The following is a 13,029-nucleotide window of genomic DNA, read 5'->3' as shown; positions in this document are numbered from 1 at the left end:
TCTGCAATGCTGGTGTCACACATCTTGAACAGCACTGGCAGGTTTTGAAAGGATTGTATTTGAGTAAAATTAGCAAGAAGACATTTAAACTTGGCCTTCTGGTGTTTTCCACACTTGAAATGCACAGGAAGCTGCCTGCCTGTCCTGCTGCGGTGGGTCCCGGCCCTAACTAGTGCTGTTCACACCTGCTGACCTTTCACAGCAGCTCCCTGGCCTGCTGAGACTCCATTCTTCCACTTAGCAGCTTCAACAAGCCCTCTGGGGCTTTGGGTCAAGATAACACCATTTTGGCAGCAACTGCCACTTGGCTTTGAGTCTCCCCACTCTCAAAGGTGGTCCTTTTGTTCCCCCCAAATTCAAAACAGAGGAGAATGTATCTCTGTCACCAAACAGAATAAGAACGAGGACAACCACTGAGTATACGTGCAGGGGAGTGGGGGAAAACGTCATCTAGAGCCATCCCAAATGCAGTATTCTTAATTTTCTTCTACGTTTCAAAGTTTATTGATTTTGAATTTTTAGGGGACATAAAAATGGAATTTCAAAAACATAAAACAGTGGACTCAGAGGAAATCCTAAGGGTATGTCTGTGACTTTAAAGAGTTACTTAAAACCAGAAAAGTTTAGTAAATTATTCAAACACTTCTTATATCTGGTAGACCAAATATTGACATTTGGCTGAATGGCTCCATTAGGTCCACTTTCCCAGGCCGTGTAAAAGCAGCTGTCACAGGTGCCTTCTTAAAGACTGTTACCAGGCGTGAAGCCTCAGTGGGACCCACTGCCCCTAAGTAGGCCCTGTCTGGCTTGGAAGAGAAGAGCAGACTCAGGAAACCCCAGCGGAGTTGTCAAGTCTTCTGAGGCTTCCATGGGGAGGCCAGGTCCTTGTGGAAGAAGGGTTTATGTAAATAAGGAAAGAACTCATGACCTTCTCTGACTCCAGAGGACAAGGCAAAATCACTGGTTTGGGAAAGGCAGATTTCAGGCTGGAAGCTGTACTTATACAGGGGTTAAGGACCAGGAAGAAAGAATAACTAAACTTTTACCCACCACTTGAAACTATTCTAGTGCATGATCTCACTGCTTTGGGTTTTAATCATAAAACATTTGCCCTGTCCCGTAGACAGAAGCAGTGGTACAGACCAGCTGGCCCTAGAAGATGCAGAAGGAACTCAAACCAGTTCCCTCCAGGCAGAGTGCTGGTTGCAGACAGTCCTGCCTGTGGAGCTGAGGATCTGTTCTGTCACTGACCAAGCCTGTAACCTCCAGACCTCACCTTTCTGGTGGGACCTCACACTCCTGGCCCTCAGGGGTCCCTGCCCAGACCCTCGTCAGTCCCCAGTGCACCAGATCACAAGCACACCTGCGGGAGAAGAGCAGTGCACCTGTGACTGTACTTGGCTACCACTCCTCTGGGCTTAAGTGGACTTTGGCAATCCCCCAAAGAGCTCAAGTGCACACCAAAAGTGTGGCCGTGACGAGCCCTGCCTTGAACTTTCTGCCTTGCTCCAGCCTCTCACTGATTGTGTGTGTGTGTGTGTGTGTGTGTGTGTGTGTGTGTGTGTGTGTGGAAGATTGGCCCTGAGCTTGATGCGGGGTCGGTGAGCCAAGGAGTCGAAAGAAAGATTTCTTAGACTCTTAAGATCTGGCAGTAGTGCTCTTTTATTTAGGGAATAGTATAGAATAGCATGGGGACAGGACCCATGGGCAGTCAGAGCTTCTGCTGCCTGGGGACAGGACCCATGAGCAGGACAAGCCGCTGCTGCTGCCGCCGGCATGGGGACAGGACCCATGGGCAGTCAGGGCTGCTGCTTGGGGACAGGACCCGCGGGCAGTCAGAGATGCTGCTGGCATGGCGAGCTGCTGCTGCCCCCGCTACTGCTGCCGCTGGCATGGGGAGCTGCTGCTGCTGCCAGCATGGGGACAGGACCCATGGCAGTCAGAGCTGCTGCGTGGGGACAGGACCCACAGGCAGGAGGAACCGCTGCTGCTGCGGTTTCTGCTGCCGCAAACATGGGTGGAGAGTAAGGCTAAATTTAAGGCATAGGTATGTGAGTTATCTCTTTACAAGACAAAAAAAAGTTAAAATGGTACCCCTGCCGGTAGGGTCTGGCCATTGGGCAGTCCCACAACTTTTAGATAAGAATCAAACCGGATTGAGTAAATGGCAGAAGCCACTGCTTAAATATTATCCTCAGCTAAAGACAAAGGAGGATTTTGGGAGTGGGGGTGGGGTCGGTTACATGAGGTTGCCAGACAGTAAACAACTTAAGTTCTCGCCTTCCCATTAAGAGTTTCCAGAGATAAGGCCATCCCCTCTTCCTCCTGGCACAGGAAGGGAGGCATGGAGATTTCCTTCACAAATGCAACTGTCTCTGATCAAAGGGCAAGCAAATTCCACTCCTCGGAGCCTGCTTCTCGTCTGCATTTTAAAAGTAACCAGCCTAAAATCCTCATCAAGCTAACATCTGTTGCCAATCTTCCTTTGTTTTATGTGGGGTGCCACCACAGCATGGCTTGACGAGCAGTGTTATGTCCATGCCGGGGGTCTGAATCTGTGGATCCTGGACCACCAGAGCAGAGCATGCAAACCTAACCACTACACCACTGGGCCAGCCCCCTCAATGATTTTTACTTCATGGTTCTTGGCATCCCCAGGTCACTGCACACACACAAGCACAAATGCCATTATTGTGCAGGAGCAGCTCAGAAGAGGCTAGGGCAGGCCTTCATGTCTCTCCTAGGCAGAGAAAAATGATTGAGGAGAGCATGGCCCCATGCAGAGCTGGGAGACTTGACCTACTACGTCTCTTTGCAGCAAGGTGCTCTCTGGGTCTTACCAAAATCGCTGCACGGGAATACCGGAGATAAGGCAAGGCTTCATGAGTGCACCTGCCCACCTAGCACAAGTAGCCTAGTTCTCTCAAAACCTTCTATCTCCTTGGATACCCATGGCCCTCAGTCATGGAAGCCTCGTCCCCTCATTTTATGCAAGATTCTACATGACACTCACCTCTACAACCCTGTCTGCAGACAGGAAAAGGCATCACTAAGAGTGATCCCGCTTCTCCAGGGCCATGATATGTTGGTTCAAGAAAGGATGGTGTCAGAGACTACAGCATCATGTGTAGGGTTTGTCAGGGCTACCATTTTTGGTGAAAGGTTGCCATTCACATAGTCTTTGTAACTGGATTACTAGCCTGAGGAACATCGAGCAAAGACCAAGATGCAGCATGGGGTAACGGAGAGAGCCGAGGACTGGGGCTGGGGCCCAGAGTTCTGCTCCTGTCTCTGGGGCTGAGGCCACACCTGTGGCTCCCAGATTCTTCTCACATGAGGGAAGTTGGTCCAATGTCTTCTGTGCTCTTCCACTTCTGATATCTGAGTGTGTCTGAGTTGAAGGAACTGCTTGTGCACTAAAAAAGCTGTCTAGCTGGGGTGGGGCCTGGGCATTCCTAGACTGCTATTGCCCAGAAACCCAAATGCAAACTAACCCTGGAGGAGGGTTATGATTTCCAGAGGACATTGGCTCTCTCCTCACCCCTTCATTTTTTCTCAGTTCCCTTTTCCATGGGTTTCCATTTTTAACAAATGATCTAAGAGGAATTTGATTTTGAGAATTTCCTAAATCTGTTTTAACAATCAATGATGTCTAGTGTGGCCAGGACTGGCACTCTCGAAGAAAGGAAATTCCATTTGGGATTAAATAACAGTACAGATTCTCTCAATATAGCCTCAAAGAGCTCATCATGGTCCTGCAAGTAAGCTGGAGGGAGGGAGGGCAAAGAGAGCTCTCTGTGAAGAAGTAGGTGTAAGATGAAGAAAAGAGAGAAAGGCAGTCTGTGTGGTTGGTTCATAGTCAGGGGCGGGAAGGGAGGATGCTGAGCAGCCTCCTTCTCTGGCCTAACTTCTTCAAGCAACAGCCTATAATCCCTAGCCTCAGGCTACAGGAGAAATCTTTATCCTGGCAAGCTCACGGATTTGTCCATGGCTCATGCCGGCTCAGCCCTGTGCTCCTGATAACATCAGGACAGAGGTGCCTGAAGAGCCTCTGCCCTCTAGTGGCTAAGGCTCAAACAAATATTTTACAAGAAATTGACTCAACGTTTGGGCCTGGAACATTGAACTGACAACACCCAAGCAGGCACTCTCTGAGGACAGCAGGTAACCCCTCAGCTTTAAGGGGTGGGGCTCTGTTCTCTGTGGGCTCAATGTTCATAGGTCTCTGCAGAACTCTCTGGGGAACCTGTGCAGCAGAGACCAAGATAGGTCCCATGCTGGGGAAGACACCGAGCCTGTGTAAGAGCCAGCTTTCCCATATGTGCTGACCAGCCCCACCCCTGGGGCCTACTTAGGAAGGAGTCCTGTGCAGGTGACCGTCCGGCAACATAATGTCATCTCCTGGCCAGCAAGTCTTCTCCAGCTGCAGCCATACCTTTTACACCACCAGAAGACACTAATCATGGCCATTTATCCCCATCAGTGTGGCTCATTAACCCGTCTCCCCTCTGTAGTCTGTCCACCCTCTACTCCCAAACCCTCCCCAAGCTGAGTGAATATCAGCAATACTTCAGAAGCTTTTGGCAGAAATGTGGTTTCCAAGTACTGTAGGAACAAACTCTGAATAGGCCATCTGAGCGCAACCAGCCACACCTGGCTTGTCCGGCATTTGACTAGTGTCAGGTAGGACCAGATATTGGCCTCCAGGGAGAATCAATTCCTAGGTAAGCCCCAGTGGGTTTCAAAAGCCAAACTAGAGTGATCACAATGGGAGGTTTTGAGAGTTCTAGGGACTCTCCGGTGCACATGGTTTTTATTTCAAAGGGCACACTGAGGCTATGACTGTTCCACCAGGCGAATGCTGGGCAGGCAGCTGTCGGTCCTGGGGGCTGCGGGGAGACAGAGCCTGGCTCTTTGCTTCAGGCAGGGAACAGCACCACTGCCAGCCACTTGAGAGGATTCTGGCCAGAAGGCGTTTCTAGTACAGCACTGGGGAGTTGGAGGAGGACGGCCAGAACTGAGAAGACTGTGCACTGAGTAGACTCAGGCCAAGGGTGAGGGAGGAGGGTAGGAAGAGGTGAATGGGGGCGAAAGGAGCATCGTGGGATCTTCTCACTCATGTCAAATTATGGCGTTATTGATAAATGGAAAGGTTGGTGGCACAGCAAAGGGTGTGTGGAGTCAAAAAGTAGCTAAAGTGTATCCAACGATGGTTGGCGATATCACAAACATTTATATATGACTGTCATTTTTTTTGTTACATTTATGGGGACTTCTGGGGGTTCTCTTCTGACTCCCTATATTCTCACACAAATCTCTAAAGGTTTTAAAATGATTCCCCAAATATCTCATTATCCACTCAAAAAATAGAAACTTGCTTCAATAACCTCTTACCAAAAAATTCTCAGTCAGAAAACTCTTCTTAGTATCTAATTTAAATCTCTTCTACAATATGACTATTCCTTTTTATTACATCCTGAAACACCATTTAGTCCTCATGGAATTCCACAGACCACTCCCTATGGCTTCACTCCTACCTCCTTCTTTTCCATATAATCCAAAGATTTGAAAAGACGAGAGGAGCAAATTAATAAGAAAATCAATACATTGAGGGGAAAATTACACTACCTAGGAAAGGAGACTATTTCAAGTCCCCTGAGCACCTCGTGTTCACATACAAGCAACCCCGATCCTCACAACTGGATTCTCTTATATTGCTCTCTAGTTGTGTGGGATGTGTGTGTGTGAGAGTGTGAGTTCTGGTACATTATAAGCTCCTCGAGGGCAGGGCCATATCCTCTTATTTTTGCAGCACATTGGCTCAAGACTTCCATAAAGACATGGTAGCCATCACTTGGCACATTTATAAACTCTTCTTATTCTTTCCAGCACTAAAACCAGTCTCCTAAAGATTCTAGCTTTGGTTTTCCCATGTATTGAAAGGTACTAGCCTTGACTTTTTTAACAATTACTTTGGTATTTCAGGCCCCCTTCTTCATTCGGTGCCCCTCCCCTACCCAAAGTGGTCCAAATTTTCGAGGTTTGATTATCCTTGCAAAGTTCTCCCTGGACACCCACCGTGGAGGCTGGAGGGTTCAGGTTTCTTTGGCTGTCTCTCTGGGTTGGGGAAAGGTGGAAAGGAAGATGGTTTCCTCCTTGAAATGTGGAACGGCCTCTAGGACTTCATGGGGATGAAAATATGCTGACTATTCAGGGAAGATGAATTCGTTATAGCCTAAGAAAAAACAAGACAACCCTCAGACCCTGAAAAGTCCTTCCTAACCTTCTCTGCCTGTTAAAACTGTCCTTTCCTTGGGGTAACTTTGGGGCAAATCCCAGTGGGGGTGGGAGTTGCAGACAATGTTGGGGAAACTCTCAGAGATAGAGAGAACAGAGTGACATTTCCAGGACAGGGTGAAGTCTGTCCTCCACCCCTGGTCTGTCTGAGCAGGTCCCAAAGGACTCTTCTACTGGGGTCACTGGGGTGGGGTGCCCCTACACACTGTTGAGGCCCATGAACCTAGAGGACAGGGTTCCAGGGGCCATGGTCTGGGATGGTGCTGCAGATTGAAATCAGAATAATGAGCCCAAATTAAGTTACAGATGCTATTGCAGAGGCCAGCCAGGACAAGTTATTGAAACATGTCAGGATCCCAGGAGAGGCGGAGACACAGAGCAGCTGAGTAATACAATTAGGAGGCACCTCAGCTAATTTCGGAAGCCTGAGTCTAAATTTAACTATTTCACATGCTACGAAACGCCATGAGAATAAGTCTGTTTTTTAAAAAAGGATTGGATGGGGACAGAGAGGAGAAGGGAAAGTGTCAGAGAAAATATAAAAAGCAGATCCAAGAACTAAAATCTCTAGCTGTCCTCACCTGGTAAGTACCAAGGTGAATAGCTCTACGTACTTTAATAATCTCTGTGAGATCCCTGGACACAATACAATAGCTAATCTTCATAATGTCACCTTATGTCATTAAGAAAATAATAAATGGCTTTAAAAAGTAAAGTTCAAAATGAGAAGATTTCCATGAAAATATTTAAGGTTAAAAAAATGTTTTGACATTTTCCAGCAGAAAATTTGTGTTTTCTGAAAATTGTTCATGAAGAATATCTCATTCTCTAGCAATAATAGAGAAATAAAGGGTCATGTCCAGAGCTCTGCATACCCTGTAAATCTGACACTTTTGAGGACGTGGTCTTCACAGGCATGGGGGATATGTTGAACCACAGTGAAATGACCTCACACATGTCCAGCTTGCTAAGGCTGGAGGGCATGAGCCCTTCAAAATACTGTAAGAGTTCAGGCCAATGCTACAATCCACTAAGTGGGCCTTTCCAATGGAGCCGAGGTTCTTACATCATCCATGCCAAATTCCAAGTGTCTTTCAGAGAGGCTGTCAGGTGATTTGTCCAGGTGGCAAGGTAGGAGCATGATTTAGGTAATGGACAAGTTCTGGAGGCAAATATGAGCCCAGACCAGGAGGAAAGGTGCCATCATTTCAGGAGTTCATATAGGCAGAAGTGTGTGTCCAAACACGGTGCTGCGAACTGAGGGGGAGACGTAGCAAAGACAAGCAGAGTAAGCGGAGTAGCAGAGGTTGGGTCCAAAGAAAGCTGCTCAATTCTGAGAAGCAGCCTTGCCAGCAAGAGGTACGCTTAACTTAAACTGCTGTCAGTGTGCCTGCCTCTCCATCGGGACTGTTTCTCGCACACCCCCTGCTCCTTTGCCTACCTTTGTTCATGCTATATAGATCTTAATTTAGATGGAACTTACTTGCAAATCCTTCTCTGAGCCTAAGGAATTTAGACTGTACTGGGGAGGAATTGGCAATCAAGACTTCTAAGCAAAGCTATGTATGTTACTCACTTACTTGAAACTCTCTAATTGTTCTTACTATAACACCTAAAATGTTTGGCACACCCTACAAACTTGGCGAGGTCTGGCCTCTGCTTATCCTGCTGAAGTAGATGCTGTGGCATGTTGCCCAAGTCTATCTTTTGGGACAAGGACACTCATTCCCCAAGTTGTGTGAGTGTTGCCATTAACAGCTCACAGCTGAGTCCCTCTCCAGGCATTGTCCTCGGCCAAAGGATGCTGCCTCATCCAAGATTGAATATACACCCTTCCTCCTCAGGAACAGCCCTCATCCAAAGACTGCAAGATGTGGGAGTGCCAAGGTGTGGTCCCCTTGCCTCAGTTCTCGACATATCCAAAGGCCCTCCTAGTTTCAGAGTTTCTTGTGGGATCACTTGAGTCCTGTGTTACAACTACACCGCAGTGTAGTCTCTCTCTTTGCCCAATCATGCTTCATTCACCCCTCCACAGGTACTGCTCCAGAGAGTACACCCCAAGAAAAGTCTTGCAGGCAAGTTGGTCTCAGAGTCTGTTTCCCGGGGATCCTGACCTGCAATACTCTCCTAGCCCCATCATTCAGTCATTGGAAGTTCATACAGAACTTTCGTCTGTTCCTCAAGTCCACTAAGGTCTCATTTATGTGTCTTTGCACATGCTATTGCTTCTGCCTAGAGCCTTTCCCACTTTGCCTTCCTGCTATCCACTTTATAGAGCTAATTCCTACTCATCCCTCAAGTCTCAGGAAGATATCACCTCCTTGGGGAAGTCTTCCCTGATTCACAGAGCTCAGGTGCTCCACCTTCATGCTGTCATGGCATTCAGTGTACTACCCCTATCACTGCAAAATTAAAATAATTATAAGCCAGTACAACTATGCATCTACGTGATTGTCTCCCCTACATCCTCTATGAGGGCATGGAATGTGTCTATCGTGTCTGTCATTTTATCCCTAGTGCACAGTCCAATACTTGCAACACAGCAGGTACCCCAAAATACTTGTTGAATAAATGAATAAAAATAGAAAATAAAGAAGCCCTAAGAAAGTAGAAGTAGGATAAAAGGATGAAAGAGAAGGGATAATGGATATATATTTAGGTGTTAACGTTAATAGGTCTAGGGGCCGGCCCCATGGCCGAGTGGTTAAGTTCGTGCGCTCTGCTGCGGCAGCCCAGGGTTTCGCTGGTTTGGATCCTGGGCACAGACATGGAACCACTCATCAGGCCACGTTGAGGCAGCGTCCCACGTACTACAACTAGACAGACCCACAACTAAAATATACAACTATATACTGGGGGGATTTGGGGAGAAAAAGCAGAAAGAAAAAAAAAAAAGAAGATTGGCAACAGTTGTTAGCTCAGGTGCCAATCCTAAAACAAAATAAATTAATTAAATAAAATTAATAGGTCTAGGTGACTAATTGATTAAACATAAGATTAAGAGAAAGAAAGAGTCTAGAATAATTCCTACCTTTCTGCAGTTAGAAGTAGGTAGATGATGGTGCTACTTGCTGAGAGAGAACATACAGAAGGAAGTTTAAGTAGAAAGATAAATAGAAATAGCCAAGTTTGAGTTGTCTATTCTATATCAAAGTACAAATGTCCAGTAGGCGGGTGGAAATAGGGTTTGGAGCTCAAGCCTCAGGCCTGGACTTGGAAATCACTGGTCTATCACCCAAGAAATTCCCTTATCAATTTACCTCTTGCCAGGGACATCTGCAGACCCCCACTGGAGAGTCTCCCCATTTTGCCCCATGTTGTCTCCTTCTGCAACTCAGTGGGTGCTCATGTGTTTGCTGGGCCAGCCATATCAAAGGACAACAGACTTGGTGGCCTAAACAGCAGAAATTCATTTCTCACACTCCTGGAGGCCAGAGGACCAAGATCAAAGCATCAACAGGTTTGGTTTCTTCTGAGTCTTCTCCCCTTGGCTTGCAGATGGCTGCCTCCTTGCTGTGTCCTCACATGGTCTTTTCTCTGTACACGCACATTGCTGGGATCTCTATGTGTGTCCAAATTTCCTCTTTTTATAAGGACACCAGTCAGTTTAGATTAGGGGCCCCCTCTTTCAGCCTCATTCTAACTTAATCACCTTTTAAAAGGCCCTATCTCCATAAACAGTCACATTCTGAGGTACTGGAGGTTAGGACTTCACCATATGAATTGAATGCAAGTGACACAATTCAGCCCATATCAAGGTTCCACTTCTTCTCATCCTCATTCCACACAGCTGCCCCCAGAAGAAGCCAGCCCACCTCTCCACCACAGCACCAATGTCCAGTTGAGCCTTCCCCTCAAATTTCCAAGATACGGACTTCAACGTGTTATGAAAATAGAGGAAAGAGAGGGTTATTCTGCCTGGGATGGAGGTAAGGAGGTGAAAGGAAGACCTGAAGGATGACTAAGAGTTCACTAGTTACAAAAGGGAGAGACACCTAGGCTGAGGGACCTGCATAAGCAAAGATACCATGATGTTAAATTTCATAGGGAGTTTGGGGACAATTAGGTGTGGCTCTTGTGGAGGTTGAATGTGGGGAATGGTAAGAGCTGAAGCAAGTGGGGTTGTCTGAGGTCACATTGTAAAAAGCTTTTCTTCTGGCATAAAATCAGCCAATGTTTTATCTAAAGAGACATAGGCAGGGAATTTGAGGCTGCTCTAATCATTCAGGCAGTAAACAATGCAATTTCTTGTAAAATGTTGGAAGACTGGAGGATGACGTTAAGGCAAGGAGCTATTGGGGCTGGGGGTGGGGGCGGGAGTGGTGAATAAAAGATAAAATGAAAAAGCTGGAGAAAGAGTGGAGAAGAAAAAAGAGTAGGAGACATCGTGTTCTGATCTAAATGATGAATTCTAGTGTCCCAGATGGGACTCTGTTGAGCTGGGCTCTGCCTCCTCAAGAAGGCAGAGTCTCCTCCTCACAAACTTTTCAGAGTTGGCCAGCATCTCTTAGTAAAATGGAGGCTACTGGGAGCAGAGAAGGCTCTAGAAGTCAGGGGGTCAGTTAATATGGGGGCACAGCAGTAAAAGGAGCTGCCAGTGATTAAGGTGGGAGAATTCTAAGAGGATGTGGAAAGCTGGATGAGATCAGCCCCGTTGGACTGACTGGTCTTGGCATTGATGTGTCCTGTTCTGACTGGTCATTCAGGGAAAAGAGTCCACTCAGAGTTGGGCTTGCAGATCAAGGACTAGTGACCTAGATCCAACCACTCTGAGGAAGTAGTGGTGGCTGTCAAAGGGGTTAAGTTTCCTCTCTCAGGACACTAGGACAGGAAAGCAGAAGGGTCAGGCACTTGCTAGGGAGAAAAAGGAGGTCACTGTGCTTGGCCTCTGTCCTCACTAGTGAGCTTACAGCAATGGTCAAGGCCAGAGGTTAAATGTAAGGAAGGCAAAGAGCCAAGCAAACGATTTTATCCCAACTGTAGACTAAGGTGCAACAAGCCATCTTTTTCATCCTCGCAACACAGCACCCATTGAGTAAGGCCTGCCCTGAAGAAGATGGCCACAGTTGGCTGCTGTATGTCAGTCAAAGCTGTGACTACCTCCAAAGTGATTTAATTTCTGTTTAGGAAACCTCTGGTGGCAAGAATGTGAGGGCTTCCACTTGGAGCCTGCTGGATGGCTCATCAATCCTAATGGGTTAGGGGAGCCAGCTGTGGGCTCTGCCATCTTTGGGATCAGAAAAGTAGTCAACTAAGAGCAGGTGTGGGCGGTTAGAGCAGAGAGGCCAGGCTTGTCCCTACGAAGCTGGTGACTGAAGAGACGGCGGTATGGGGCCTGAGTCACTGGGGGGTGGAGAGGGAACGCCTCCTAGGACTGGACTGAAGGGCTCTGAGGCCAAGCTCTTTGAAGTCCACTCCAGAGACATGGGGGCAACGACAGCCCTGGAAGCAGCCCGAAGACTTGTGCTGGTACGGAGACCTCCCACTGCATTCTCACTGACGCTCCAATGATTCTTTAGACTTCGTTCGTATTGAATGTGTATTTCACTGTAAAAATAACGTAAACATGCTGTAGAAAACCAAGAAAAGGATTACCCACGATGCCACCTGCCAAAAGTTAATTGTGATGCAATCAGAGTTTTCCTCCTCTTGACCTTATCCGTTTTAGTTCATACTCTCAAAGTTAGGACCTGAGGTGCTCGAGGAAGAAAATCAACCAGAGTACCTTTGGCATAAGACTTTGCTCTAAATCGCCAGGCACGAGAAGTTTCCAAAAGAGCATTCTCACTTGGGGAAGGAGGATGAGTCAGGCAGTACTTTTTATGAGGATTTAAGAGGAGGGATTAGCTGAAGTTCAGCCAGTTTGGGAAATAGTTCAAAGACGGTTCTTGGAAACAGGAGGACGTATTCTTAAGGATGAGGAGCCATTGTTTGTGATTTTTGCCAAGGGAATAGGGAGGAACCATTAGGGACTAAGGTCATGTGGAAGAGAGGTAGAGAGGAACATCTAATGGGGACAAGGGTGTGCAAGGGCCACACACAGTCTTTTAGTGTCTCTTGCAGGGACCAAATGCAGACCCAGATCTTCTGACCCGTGGCCAGAGTTCTTCCCACATCCCATAGATGCCCCAACCTTCCCCACTTTGGTAGGTGATTGGGAAAGAACCCTGGGTATCCTGGGCCCACCCATGGAAGGAGAGGTTGAGTAAAGGCCTGGACAGCAAAGGCAAAAAATGGGAAGATTTCCCACGTTGCCCTAGGGATGTGATTTACCTTCATCTGGACCAGGCCTGCGGGAATTGAGTCCTATGTATTGCTGACCTACAGCTACAAGTGAAGGGAATTTTGCCGCTGGGGACTGAGAACCTCAAGGACTTCCTTACACGGGTGTCCTATTTCCTGATGGATTGGCTCTGGAAGCCTCCATAGCTGTTGCTGTGCCTCTTAACAAAACTCTTCTGAGCTCCGTCTTCAGATTTTTCAGCTATCAGTGCTGGGTGACCAGGCCTGTAGCCCATTGTACTTCTCTCCCCAAAGGGCAATCAGCCCTGTGCACTGGCTGTTCAGAGGCAGGGGTGTATCAGAGCTTTCATTTTTCCTTACTGTGCCTTTAAGAGCTGCAGGAATGCAAAGAGACTCTGGAGGAGGGGTGGGGTCTCCTCCCAACAGGACTTCTGGGAAAACGATCCTGGGAAATTTTGCCAGAGATGAAACTGAGATTCCAACTCTGAG

This window comes from Equus quagga, chromosome 14 (assembly GCF_021613505.1).
Source record: "Equus quagga isolate Etosha38 chromosome 14, UCLA_HA_Equagga_1.0, whole genome shotgun sequence".
In the NCBI taxonomy this organism is placed as follows: Eukaryota; Metazoa; Chordata; class Mammalia; order Perissodactyla; family Equidae; genus Equus; species Equus quagga.
Note: the sequence above shows the minus strand (reverse complement) of the source record.